We start from the raw sequence: 13,689 nt of genomic DNA, 5'->3' as shown, positions 1-13,689 counted from the left end.
GTTAGGTTCAGTAGCTTGTACTTATTTATTCATGTATTTAAATCTCAGGGAAATATAAAAATGCTTAATCTTAACAGCAGTCTGCCAGTCTTGTATTAATCTTCTAATATTATTCTAATATTATTACTTATTCGAATGTATTTTTTTCAAAAATGTATTTTAAGTCAAAGTAAGCACTTTGAAAATACCACAAAATAAATCACTTATTAATTAAAAAACATTCTATTTGTAAAGTTGTCTATTTAGCTCATTTGAAAAAATATGGAATTGTTTTATTTGCAGTACGGTTTAAACATTTCTGCAATAAAAAAAACACCTTTCCCAGAAGGTTTCGTCAGTAAGCAGTGTCTGATGATTCTGATGCAAGGAGCACTTTGCACTTTTAGGATATTGCATGATAACTGCACTCTTGCACATTGATTTTTGCAATGCTTAGAAGTCTGTATCTTGGCCAAGTTAAAGTTAAGCTTGTTTAGTTACAGAAATCAAAAGGCTCAGTCTGCATCTTAAGCGCTAAATGCATTTTGCATCATTTTTCTATTGGAGGTGTTAAATGCAGTTAAGTGCAGTAAGAGTTTAATGTTGACTGCAGTGTTAAACATCCACAAGGTGGAGACATTTGTATGTATTTAGTGAGGACACCTAATTTCATCCACAACTGTGCTGCACTAAAGCTTTTTCAAAGCATGCGCAACTCACTGAAAGTAAAGTCAGCAACCAGAAACACTCCTCAGGGAATTATCAAACAACAGGGCCTCGCACATTTTTAGATCATGCCTAAAATTAAATAAGAAAGTCTGACATTTATCATTAATGTAATTAATGTGTGAGAGTCTAAAGGGATTTATATTCCATGTTTTTTATCCTTCTACCTCAGTTTTGCATGTCTTTATGTAAATAAAGACATTTCCACCTTAAATTCATGTAGAAATTGCAAATATGTGCCTAAAAAATTACCCAGCCTGATCATTGTTTGTTCATTTATAGTATTCTCTAAGTGCTTCATAGTATAACACAAATAGATGTTGGGAACCAGTTGAAATCAGTATATTTATAGCCTAAAACTTATAAAATGTAATGTCATTTAGGTTAATTTACAGGCTACATGCTAATGACATAAGGAAGACCCTGAGTCGACAGGGTGTGTGTGGCTGGCGGAAAGCCACAGACACACAGGTTGCAGCAGATGCTGGGTTGGCAGCTTGAGCTGCAGGGCAACATGCTGTGCTGTAATATGGCTCTGACACACATAGTTACTCATAGCATACAGAACTGTGAGGAGAAGCAGTGTGCACAGATCAGCCGCAACAGCACTGTGGCTTGCTTTGTATTGTAGGGATGCCTTGTGTTGTTAAAACAGCTTAGATGTGGCAGAGGCCTGCGTCTTGTACTATTAGGCAGTTTCACCATATCCAGGGTATCTTTTCATTATCTGGATTCACTTACGTTCTAATGTTCAGGACAGTTTTGTTGTTTCTATGGCTGCACATTAAGCATTTAAGATATGTCAAGTGATAAAAACCCAAACACCAGTTACAGAATGAAGACATCAACTTCCTGAAGATTAGTTTTTTCCACTTGTCCATCAGTCAGATTGCACAAATTTCCAAATTTCACAAGACAGTGTTTGTTTGTTTTTTCTTTCAGCTGCCACCCTGATGGTTTTTAATTATGTAAGAGCAAATAAAGAATTAATTCAACCTTCAGTATATGAGCAGAGCCCTCAGATAGCCATATGAAAAAGGTTTTTCATAGTTTTCCTCTTAATAAGAAGTGTGTGGTGGTTGATCTTGTCTCCTAATTCGTCCTGGAGATGTGTTAATACTGCAGTAATTGTGTTTCTACTTCCCTGTGCCATTCTAGAAATCCAACAAAGCATCGACACAGCCTCCAACTGTGACTGGCCAATTGTTACCCATTTCAAGCTACTTCTTCATCTGCCACCATTTCTCAAATCATAAGTAACAGCTAATCAAATGCACACGATTATTTGATTGTCAGCAAATGTGTGAGACCTCTATAAAGATAGACATTTTGGCAGTTTGTTGGTCTGAACCATTCAGGTGTGTGTTAACATAATGGCATTATAACCCAACATGCTAGAGTTAACTGATAAATGAGAATCTGGGGTGCAAGGTTAAGTATATTCACTGCAAACCAATGGATGACATCGTGGCGGGGATGTCCATCTTTTCTATGCCATCTATAAGTAATTCTTGCTGTTGATTTAGTGAGAGCTCCAGGCCAAGAAACCATATTCCTCTGTAAAGCTACAATCACTTGTTCTACACTTTGATCGAGCATTTCCTGTAAATGTAAGTTTGGTGATTCGTTTTATGTTTTCCTCTTTCTAACAGGTGTAAAATTTGTCAGAAGCTCTTGTGTCTTAAGTTTTCATTTCCTGTTTGGACATCCCAGATCTACATAAATGATATATGTTTCTTCCTGCAGCAAACAGTCCTAGTTGTCCCTCTTGCTGTTTATGAAATCACAATCAAATGCAATTTAAAAGAAATGAGAAAATGCAATTATCACACACTGTAACACACCTCAAATTGAATTCACGATCTGATATCACATGGATTCGCAAGCGTAATCTGCTTTGATTTGGCAAGTTATTCCATTAAGCTGTGGCTACATGGGCTGAAATAATTGCATTCTGCCTCTCTCTCTCTCTCTCTCTCTCACACACACACACACACACACACACACACAGAAAGCGTGGAAAGAATAACCTGTCTCATTTGAGGCTCATTCATCCATAAGAAGCAGCAGATTGAGCCAGACTGAAAGTGAATAACACCAGTGTTAATTCTCCGAATAATAATTTCAGGAGGAAAATGTGGACAGGAAAGAATTTTTGAATCAGCACAAAGGTGTTTTTAAAGTAGTAACTGAGTAAGTATGAAAGTAATCAGGGCTGGTAATCCAGCTTGTCAGAAGACGGAGGAATGACTCAGAGGTTTTTTTGGTCAGGTGATGAGAATAGCAACCTCTCAAAGGGAGAAGAGGGTAGTATGAGCTGTAATTATGCACAAATCTACACATTAATAGGATATAAAAGAATGATGAACTCCAAAGTTGCCCTTACTTTGGAATACTATTCTTGATTACTTTTAATGCCATAATTGTTGATACAAGACCCAACCCACACTTCCAGTTTGTTTTCTTTGTAGTCTTTGTTCTCACTTGTTGTGACCATACTAACAAACTGTAGGTATGGTGTAGGTTAGTGATGGGTCGGTCGCGAACGAAATGGCTCTTAGAGCCGGCTCTTTGACGTGAACGACGCGAGCCGGCTCCTTATCGCCAGCCGTGGGTTTTTCTTTGGCTGTATCCCAATTCAGGATCTGCAGCCTTAAAGGCCGCATTTTAAGGCCGATTACATCACAGCGACACGACGAAGGCTGTCCCAATTCGAAGGCTGCTCGAAATGCGGCCCTCAAATGCGTCCTTCATTTCCCTGAATTTTAAGGATGTGGTGGTGTAGACTTCGTGGCCCAACATATCCCAGGATGCATAGCGCAGCGGTGGGTGTGGATAAATTTGCAGAAAAAAACGGCAGATGAGGGGCGCCCGAAGAGTAAACTTTAAGTAAGTGCTGAATATTATGTCACTTATTTATGTGCAAATGTTTAATAATGAAGAACATTAAAACATTACTGTTGGCCACATGCCGGCAAAGTTATGTGACATTAGTGACGTTTGTACTAACTTGGTTTAAAAGCCTTTACTTTAAAATATACGGCGTTCAATAGCTGAGCTTAATCTTGCAGAGAATGATCAAAGCTCATGTAGAAACAAACAAACAAATGAACAAAAGAGTTTCTCCTTCATTTCTGTCAAACAATGCTGAAAAGTTTCCAGCTGTTAGTATCATGGTTGCTAGGCAACCTGGGCAGAGGATAGACGTCCCATTTCACAAGCCTCGCACTTCCGGCCTTAGCTGTCTTTGATTACACGGCCCTTGTGGATCGTTAAGGCTGCGTACTTTAAGGCTGCAGACCCTGAATTGGGATACAGCCTTTTTCTTTCTCTCACCCTCTCTCTCGCACTTTTCTTCCGCTTCACTCTGCACGTGAGCCTTGTGCTTTACGCTGGGCAGAGGGGGGAGGGGCGGTAGTTACACTCAGTATCACAGGAACAGAGCGGGAGGGAGAGAAAGAGAGCCAGGGACAACAACGTATAGTAATCATCCACAACTATCTTCAGTTGCGGATGATAAAGGATTCAGAAAGTTAATTCATGCAGGTCCATATGACAGAGAATGTGCATGTTCTTTTTGTTTTCATATTATAATTTATATTTAATTGTGTTGTGGTTTGCAGTGTTTTGTGTTGTTTCAGTTTAAATTTGTAAAAGGAAAAAGCTGAAAATTTAAATAGTTAACAGTTGAAATGTGACTAGTTGGTTTTTGTATTATATGATTTATTTATTACATTTTATGTGGAGTGAATAAATAAAAGTATATTTACGGTGGCCCCTACAGACAAAGCACGTACAAACTTTAAATCACATACGAACTCTGAAGCACGTACAAACTCCGAAACATGTAAAAACTCCAAAACACGTAAAAACACGTACAAACTCCGAAGCACGTACAAACTCAGAAGCACATAAAAACTCAAAACACGTACAAAAGACAACAGAAGTGCTCCAGGATGCTAGGCGCAGTGTTGAACTTTTGTTACCTAGTGGCTACACAAGCCACCAAGTACCAACGACCGGATTTGGTGTGTGGTAGTAACAGGTAAATGAACATTTTTTATTGTTATTTTTACATTTTTATTATTTGACTATATATGAATGCTTGTGTATAAATACACAAACAATACACATATGCTTTCATGCTTTCAATTGTGTAATTTAAGTGATCTAGGTAGCTCTGTTTTGGAAGTTCAGTTCATGCTAGAAAAGTGTTTTGGAGTTTGTACGTGCTTTGTCTCTAGGTGCCACCACATATATTTATATATAAACATATATAAATAAAACCAGGCAGCACGGTGGCACGGTGGTTAGCACTGTTGCCACACAGCAAGAAGGTCCTGAGTTCAATTCCACCATCAGGCCAGGGGTCTTTCTGTGTGGAGTTTGCATGTTCTCCCCGTGTTTGCGTGGGTTCTCTCCGGGTACTCCGGCTTCCTCCCACCATCCAAAGACTTGCAGCTTGTGGGGATAGGTTAATTGGATAATTCAAATTGTCACTAGGTGCGAATGAATGTGAGTGCGAATGGTTGTCTGTCCCTATGTGTTAGCCCTGCGACAGACTGGCGACCTGTCCAGGTTGTACCCCACCTTTCGCCCTATGACAGCTGGGATAGGCTCCAGCGCCCCTCGCGACCCTGAAAAGGATAAGCGGATGGATGGATAAATAAAACCACTTTTTTTTTTTTTACATTAGTAATTCCTTTAGTGCATAATTTTATATTATTGTTAATAATTAATTAATTAATTAAAGCAACAAAACAACCTGAAGAGCCGGTTCAGAGCCGAAAGAGCCGGCTCTTTTTAGTGAGCCGAACCGAAAGAGCCGGTTCTCTAAAAAGAGCCGGAAATCCCATCACTAGTGTAGGTGAATGGTAATCGGTAACTGGCCTGTATTTGTATAGCGCTTTACTAGTCCCTAAGGACCCCAAAGCGCTTTACACATCCAGTCATCCACCCATTCACACACACATTCACACACTGGTGATGGCAAGCAGGTGAAAGTCACAGTGACTTAATAGATTCACCTCACAGGTACAAAAAAGGCCTCGTGGGAGATTTAACTGTCATATACACTAGACCTGGGCAGAGCAGCAGACCTGTAAAGCACATTCAGCCCAGCCAGTGGGCTAGTTAGTGTTTACCCTTTTCAGCTTGACTGTGAAAGCACTTAAACAAGTGTTGTAAGATTTCAATACAGCGTAGTGTGTTACCAGTGGTGTTTCTGGTGACTGTGGTCTCAGGTGCCTTCAGATCATTAACAAGCTCCTCCTGTGTAATTTTGTAAAATTCCTCCACCTTTCTCATGATCATTTTAACTATGGGCTCAAAATGTGGTCATAAATATTTTGTACTTGTAAATCGGTTTTGTACTTGTAATAAAGATTTGTATGTGTAAAAAAGATTTGTGCGTGCGTAAAAAAGATTTGTATGTGTAAAAAAGATTTGTATAGAGATGGCCCAGATATTTATATAGAGATTACCCTTCAAGGACCTGCAGTTCAAAAAAGTGCCCCTCCGACAGCCAAACCCATCTGTTCTCTGATTGGATTGGGGCACTTTTTATCCGATAGCAGTTAGGTCCCCTTATTTTCAGCAGCTGTTGAAAGGATAAAGTTGTGGTATATCAGTGGTTAGAAATACCATTATTACTTTAGGATTAGTTTAACACAATGGTCAGGGCTGACCCGGGACCATTGCTGTGAGTCACAGTGCGCAGCATAAAAGTCCTTTCACATCGGACGCAGGATGTGCTGCTAATGCTAATTGCTAACTAAAAGCAAAGGATCCAGAATTTGTTGCTGGCTGCTGAGCTCCGTGGGTTTTTGCAGCAGCTCTACCAGCAGCTCTTTGGTCTTGCCCATGATGGTGGAAAGGTTAGAATGGAAGAAACTGATTCTGTGGATAAAATCAGTGCTTCATGATTGATCGATTGCAGTCTATGTGCCACATGGGCACAAAACACATCTGTGGCAGCCAGTATTCTTGTTGGGTTGTAGGGGATCAAACCCTTATTTCACTCAGTGACATGGGGATCAGTTTATAACTTTTATGTTTGGACCCTGTCTCAATGCTATGAGCTCAGTTGTTATGTTCCAGCATTTTAACATTGTATTTGAACAAGTTTATCAATTTTAGAAATGTCACCCGTCCATGGTTTCATTGTTATTGGGTGACTGGTGTAAGTGCCTTGAGGAAAACATCTTACTTCAACAGTTCAACAGCACTGCAAACTTAAGCCTTTCCAATTACTGTGGAGTTAAATCAGGGTCTTCCTAACAACATTTTCTGCCACGTACAACAATAACATACAGCCTAACGATCTGGCCCAACCCTGACTTACTTGTGTTCCACTCTAAAATGTCTGTGCAGCAACACAATCCATTGTGGAACAAATCATCTTGCAAATAATAATTCACTTTATTACAGGAGGGACTAATAAAGTTGTGGCACATGGCACATTGCACACAGGCACACTGACTGGGTTCAGTGTGTTTGGCATTTGCACCAGTACTGTGTCCTGAATGGTTAGGGTGTTAACACGTGTCTGTGGCTGGCACACCCAGACTCTATCCAGCTGATGTGGTTCCTTTATAGCTGAAGAAGACGGCTCTGCTTGACCTGGCCTCACACAACGTGTTTTGGCCTGCTGAGCGTCCTCTTCAGGTTCAGAAGACACAAACAAAAACACAACGGGTTTTTTTTCTAATAGATTTTTGACTTTTTTCATCACATTTGACATGAAAACGATTCCCCGGAATATTCTCTCACCTTTGGTGCAGTTACGATCTCTGACCCTCTTCCTCTTTTTGCCCTAAAAACAAACACATCAGAATTTTCCTGAGCTGATACAAACTCTCTGCAGTGACTGTTTCATCATTCAGTGCAGTGAAAGGCACATGGATGAACTGTATGTTGGCACTTTGGACATACATAGTTCTCTTTGGTTGACCAATTCGGATGTTCTGTGGCGTGATGACATCTTTGTGTTTCCGCCTCGTCAAAATATTTTTTCTGCTCCTTCTTTGAGAGCGACCTCCACTGTGGATAGAAGATCACAAGAACACACTGTCAGCTCGTATAAATACACAGCCACACTGCTACTACACATAACTACAGGACAGCTGGTGCACATGCACAAACAAGATGATAGAGCATTAACAGATGCATAAATATATTCAGAGTTACACTTACTCTCTCTCCCACAGCTGCACTGTCACTAATACTTAGTTCTGCTTTCACCTTTGGCCTCTGCTCTTTAAGGTACAGCATGAAGGCATTTGGGGGCTTCTTAATGTACAGGGAGTGCAGAATTATTAGGCAAATGAGTATTTTGTCCACATCATCTTCTTCATGCATGTTGTCTTACTCCAAGCTGTATAGGCTCGAAAGCCTACTACCGATTAAGCATATTAGGTGATGTATCTCTGTAATGAGAAGGGGTGTGGTCTAATGACATCAACACCCTATATCAGGTGTGCATAATTATTAGGCAACGTCCTTTCCTTTGGCAAAATGGGTCAAAAGAAGGACTTGACAGGCTCAGAAAAGTCAAAAATAGTGAGATATCTTGCAGAGGGATGCAGCAGTCTCAAATTTGCAAAGCTTCTGAAACGTGATCATCGAACAATCAAGCGTTTCATTCAAAATAGTCAACAGGGTCGCAAGAAGCGTGTGGAAAAACCAAGGCGCAAAATAACTGCCCATGAACTGAGAAAAGTCAAGCGTGCAGCTGCCAAGATGCCACTTGCCACCAGTTTGGCCATATTTCAGAGCTGCAACATCACTGGAGTGCCCAAAAGCACAAGGTGTGCAATACTCAGAGACATGGCCAAGGTAAGAAAGGCTGAAAGACGACCACCACTGAACAAGACACACAAGCTGAAACGTCAAGACTGGGCCAAGAAATATCTCAAGACTGATTTTTCTAAGGTTTTATGGACTGATGAAATGAGAGTGAGTCTTGATGGGCCAGATGGATGAGCCCGTGGCTGGATTGGTAAAGGGCAGAGAGCTCCAGTCCGACTCAGACGCCAGCAAGGTGGAGGTGGAGTACTGGTTTGGGCTGGTATCATCAAAGATGAGCTTGTGGGGCCTTTTCGGGTTGAGGATGGAGTCAAGCTCAACTCCCAGTCCTACTGCCAGTTTCTGGAAGACACCTTCTTCAAGCAGTGGTACAGGAAGAAGTCTGCATCCTTCAAGAAAAACATGATTTTCATGCAGGACAATGCTCCATCACACGCGTCCAAGTACTCCACAGCGTGGCTGGCAAGAAAGGGTATAAAAGAAGAAAAACTAATGACATGGCCTCCTTGTTCACCTGATCTGAACCCATTGAGAACCTGTGGTCCATCATCAAATGTGAGATTTACAAGGAGGGAAAACAGTACACCTCTCTGAACAGTGTCTGGGAGGCTGTGGTTGCTGCTGCACGCAATGTTGATGGTGAACAGATCAAAACACTGACAGAATCCATGGATGGCAGGCTTTTCATAACCAAACCATGTCCATGCTACAGAGGTAGTAGCCCCTCGTTTAGCAATAACTCGACTTGTTTTGACTGGTTCTTCTGTTTGGAGCTACCTGGTTCTGCCTCATCCTCGCTGGCCATGCTGGTATTCTCTGTGCCTTCATGCGCATGGTGACTATAAGCGCCAATTTATAGTTACTTCATGTTTTAATTTGAGGTCATTTGTTTGATGCATATTCTGAAATTTGAAGTTTGAGAATAATGTAAGAGAGTGATATTATACCCCTTTCGTCAAAAAAAGTGACAGGTTACTTCCGGAGCTCATTAATTATTCATGAGCTCCGGAAGTCCGGAAGTAGGAAGTAATTAAATTATCCCCTAATTAAATTAGTCCCTAATTAAATTAGCTCCGGAAGTCCGGAAGTAGGAAGTAATTAAATAATAAAAATATGATATTCATAAGTGATATTATACCCCTTATGTCAAACTGAGTGATTTATGACCCCCTTAATTGATTTATGACCCCTAATTAAATTATCCCCTAATTAAATTAGCTCCGGAAGTCCGGAAGTAGGAAGTAATTAAATTATCCCCTAATTAAATTAGCCCCTAATTAAATTAGCTCCGGAAGTCCGGAAGTAGGAAGTAATTAAATAATAAAAATATGATATTCATAAAAATATGATATTCATAAAAATATGATATTCATAAAAATATAATTGATTATTTAGAAAGTTTCTTATATATCAAAAAATAGCATTCTTTTATTTCTTTAAGCAATTAAAAAATTTATTTTAATTTTTTTATGCTCAAAAAACGCCATCTGGTGGCGGGTCAGTGTGTGTGCGTGCGCCCGCGCGCGCCCGAGGCTGTGTGTCTGGGCGCGCGGGGGCGCGCCCGTGTCTCCGGACCGTGCTCTCTCGGGCTCCGTGCTCATGTGTTTAAAAATGTATTAAACCATATTAAAATTGTTTAGTTAAACTTGTGCTTTTGTAACGTTCAGTATCGCCACAAACACATGCTGCATGCCTTGGGGGAAAACTTTATTTCGATTTATATGCATTTGTAGATTTAGAATAAAACTCATACTCAGAAAAAACAACTCGCGATCCCCGCAGCCCCCTTAACCTAATCCTTAGATACATAAGCAGGGAAATCTCCTTAAAAAACCCTCCGCGATTTCTCCAAAACCCTACAATAACTTGTTAGGGTACCCCCTCTATTCCCAAAACCTTATATTCGATAACAGGGAAAATCCTGAAAAAATCCTTAGTCTTTTTTTCTCAAATTCAGCGCCCCGCGGCTCCCTTCATGCTCAGCCAAACAAAGCCAAAACTCCTTTTAAAAATTTCTCAGCGATTTCTCCAAAACCCCTAGAATAACTTGTTAGCTACCCCTCTATTCCCCAAAAAAAAGCGCTATAATCCAAAAACATTGGGAAAGCTCCTTACTCTTTTTTTCTTCAAAAACTTGCCTCTTGCTAGCTACCTCTAAAATTCTACGCAGAGTCTAAGTTCTACCTCGCTCTTAATCGCACCGACCCGCAACAGCTTCCAGAGCACAATTTTTTCCTGCTTGTTCGCTCCCCGCTCTGGTCCCGAATGCGCTGCTTACCTCGTTTGAAAATTCCCCCCTTAGACCAACTCCGCCTCACTGCGCCCCGCTGCCAATCACATAACCCTTGCACCGCTCCCTTCGCACCCCGGTTAGCCAATCCGCTCCAGGTCTGATTTTACGATCTCCCGCTGATGTTAAGACTATCTTCGAACCCCCAGAAGAGATCTGACTTCAGACATATCAACAACTGGCGCCGCTCAGACTGCTTGCGAGCTCAACAGCCATGAAACCAGGGATCAACAACTACCTTCGCGTGCCCTATGTGTATATCACTCGGTAAGTGTTAATCTTGCTCTCTAACTACATTTTCGCATTTTCCTTTTTACCATTCTGTCAATCCTTTCATCTTCAAAAAAGCCATGCAAATAGGCTCTGTTACACTTGGAATACACTTTTTAAAACATATATAAGCTCCCCTCTAACACTCAGAGCTAAAAAGTGCGTTTGTAAGTTAAACTATAGCAGCGATCATGGCCTCATCAGGTACCTCATTTTTTCTCACTCTTGTTCATATAATGTTTATATTTTTACTGTTTTTTCCCCGTTTGTAAATACTCGATGTTATTTCTTTTCAGACTCTGAGATAAACCTGCTCAACTCCTCTTTTTTTGAGTCTCTCGATCGAATTGGTAGGTTTGGTTCATTCTTGTTCCCCTTCTTAACAGCTAATTGTACAAGAAAAACAAAACATTTACCCTCTTTTTTTCATTTTTATCAAACTTTCTAGATATCTCTGACTTGGACACCTTTATTTTTTAGACCCAGATGTGTTAACCTGATCCCTGCGAAACACCAGCTCTGCGTGGATTTTGACCGCGAGTGACCGGATGTTGTTTCCGGCCTGAGGTTGCCTGAAATGCCGTGAGGCTCGTTTGAAAGATTGCGCCCGAGACCAACTCCGCCTCCAAGGCATGCCTACCTTTAGCTGCCACCAGTGAGATATCAGAGCCGGGCTCCACATATCCAATCAGGAGCACGAGCAAGACAGCTTTTGCAGACTCTCCAGAAATATACAAGTCCTTACCAACTGCTCTGCAACCCAGTGTTTCTGGTCCCCTCACTAACATCGCTTTTTGAGATATTTTTTATGAACCACCAAAAAAGCAATTTTACCCCACAGACTGGGTCTGAGGGCAGCAGCGGGGACAAATGATTGTAATGAAGCGACGGACATTTCATGGCTGGTCTTGCATAATCGTGAGTTATTATGTCATATGGTGATAAGTACATAGTTTTGCAAGAGGCATACAAGCACTGTGGAAAAAGTAATCATAAAACTGTTTTTGTGAACACCCTACGTTATGCTTTAAAAAATGTGATACATGTAATGTGATCATCAAAGAACATGATTTTTAAAAAAAAAAAAAACTTTTATTCTTATGCTTTTAAAGTATGTCAGATTATCTTAAAACACTTATGTGTATGTTATAATGTTTTTCTTACACCATGTGTAATTTTTATAGACACCTTATTCATTGTATCAATGTGTAATTATGTATCTTTGATAAATAAATAAAATATTTAATCTTGTATTTGTGTACTTTCTGGTGATTCAATAAAAAATTAGTCACATATCGCTCTGATAAACACAGATGGCTGAAAGAAATGTTTGATGGAACAAAGGAAACAAGTGTCTTGCTGCTAAACTTTTAAGTCACCATGGTTTAAATGAGAAAGTCTGTATGTAAAACATGAAAAACTCCATATCAGTGATATCTACAAAGGTGTACTCATTTCTTTGTAATGGTACTTTACTGTTCCAATGAAACAAAAAGAAAATCTCATTTTTAAAGTACATTTTTCGGCCATCCTGACCTATTTTCAGGGGCAAGAATGTTGATGTTAGACTGTGTTTTAAATCAGGTTGTGATCTTAAACTAACTATCACAGCACTGATTTCAGTTGTAATGTCAATTAGAATCCCAATTTGGCTTTTCTCCAGTCAGTGTTATGGTGAAATTTAACTTGTTCTTTTGTGTAATTGCACATGGCCCAGCAAAGGACCCCTTAGTAAGCTGTACAGCATAAGTTTTCAATTCACTTTTGTCAGAAAACTTCACAGTATGAGAAGTTACAGCACAGTTTCTCCAAACGTGTGGTTCTTTTTCAGCCAGTGTGCTTTTAGAGCATCTACATTAGCTCATGTAGTAAAAGTACAATCAGTAAGTGTACTTTAACATTTGAGATTCCGAGTCACTCTTGCTTAGATCATGTGAACTATATCATGAACCTTTTTTTGTATAATGCATCAAACGTGTTCAAATCAGTTTATTTTCAATTTATTTTAACTAATCTAGAGACAAGCAACTCCTTTTTAGCTTCTGTTATGTATTTACCTCTCACACCTTAATCTAGATGTTAGTGTTCTCAGAGTTAACATGTCTCATGTTGCCATGTTGTATTTCTAATACCCAGCCTCAGTGTTCGCCCTGTTCACCCTCAAATCCAAACACCAATGATCTAGATATTCACAAAATTCATAAGGAGATTCTTAAGGTCTTAAGTTTTGTTGTTTTTATGTTTTACAAAAAAAAAAAAAAAAAAAAAAACTTCACATTTTTTATATTTTTAAACGAAAGTGACATGCAAGGATATTTTTCTTTAGTGATGTTGCTTCAGCAATCTCAAATACTAATTATTCTGGGAATTTTTAGGGTCAAACTATGTGATTTTCCAAATGTGTGTGTGTGTGTGGAGTAAAATGACCTTGTTCTTATGATGTTGTCACCGTGAATCATTTAGGATTAACAACACAAATTGTATCGATAGCAGAAACAGTCTTATAACTTATAATTCTCACACGTTACCGCTAGTTTTACAAACGCAGTCTTCTTCAGCTCTGTTTATGTAGCTTTTATGAAACTGATTTTCCATAGTACAAGTAGAATTTAATTTTT

At 39.7% G+C, this 13,689-nt stretch overlaps 2 long non-coding RNA genes across 2 annotated transcripts; one reads left to right on the top strand and one right to left on the bottom strand.

The window, feature by feature from the left end:
* Positions 1–7,102: 7,102 nt before the first annotated feature.
* Positions 7,103–8,002, bottom strand: LOC113030032 (uncharacterized). The gene is made up of 3 exons (XR_003273535.1): positions 7,639–8,002; positions 7,477–7,519; positions 7,103–7,365 (listed from the first exon to the last, which is right to left on the bottom strand). It is a non-coding gene; the product is annotated as an uncharacterized LOC113030032 (long non-coding RNA).
* Positions 8,003–10,515: 2,513 nt separating this feature from the next.
* Positions 10,516–12,089, top strand: LOC113030033 (uncharacterized). The gene is made up of 3 exons (XR_003273536.1): positions 10,516–11,068; positions 11,368–11,421; positions 11,520–12,089. It is a non-coding gene; the product is annotated as an uncharacterized LOC113030033 (long non-coding RNA).
* Positions 12,090–13,689: the final 1,600 nt, after the last annotated feature.

Source organism: Astatotilapia calliptera, chromosome 10, assembly GCF_900246225.1.
Source record: "Astatotilapia calliptera chromosome 10, fAstCal1.2, whole genome shotgun sequence".
NCBI classification, from domain to species: domain Eukaryota; kingdom Metazoa; phylum Chordata; class Actinopteri; order Cichliformes; family Cichlidae; genus Astatotilapia; species Astatotilapia calliptera.
Note: the sequence above shows the minus strand (reverse complement) of the source record. Positions and strands in the feature narration are given on the sequence as shown.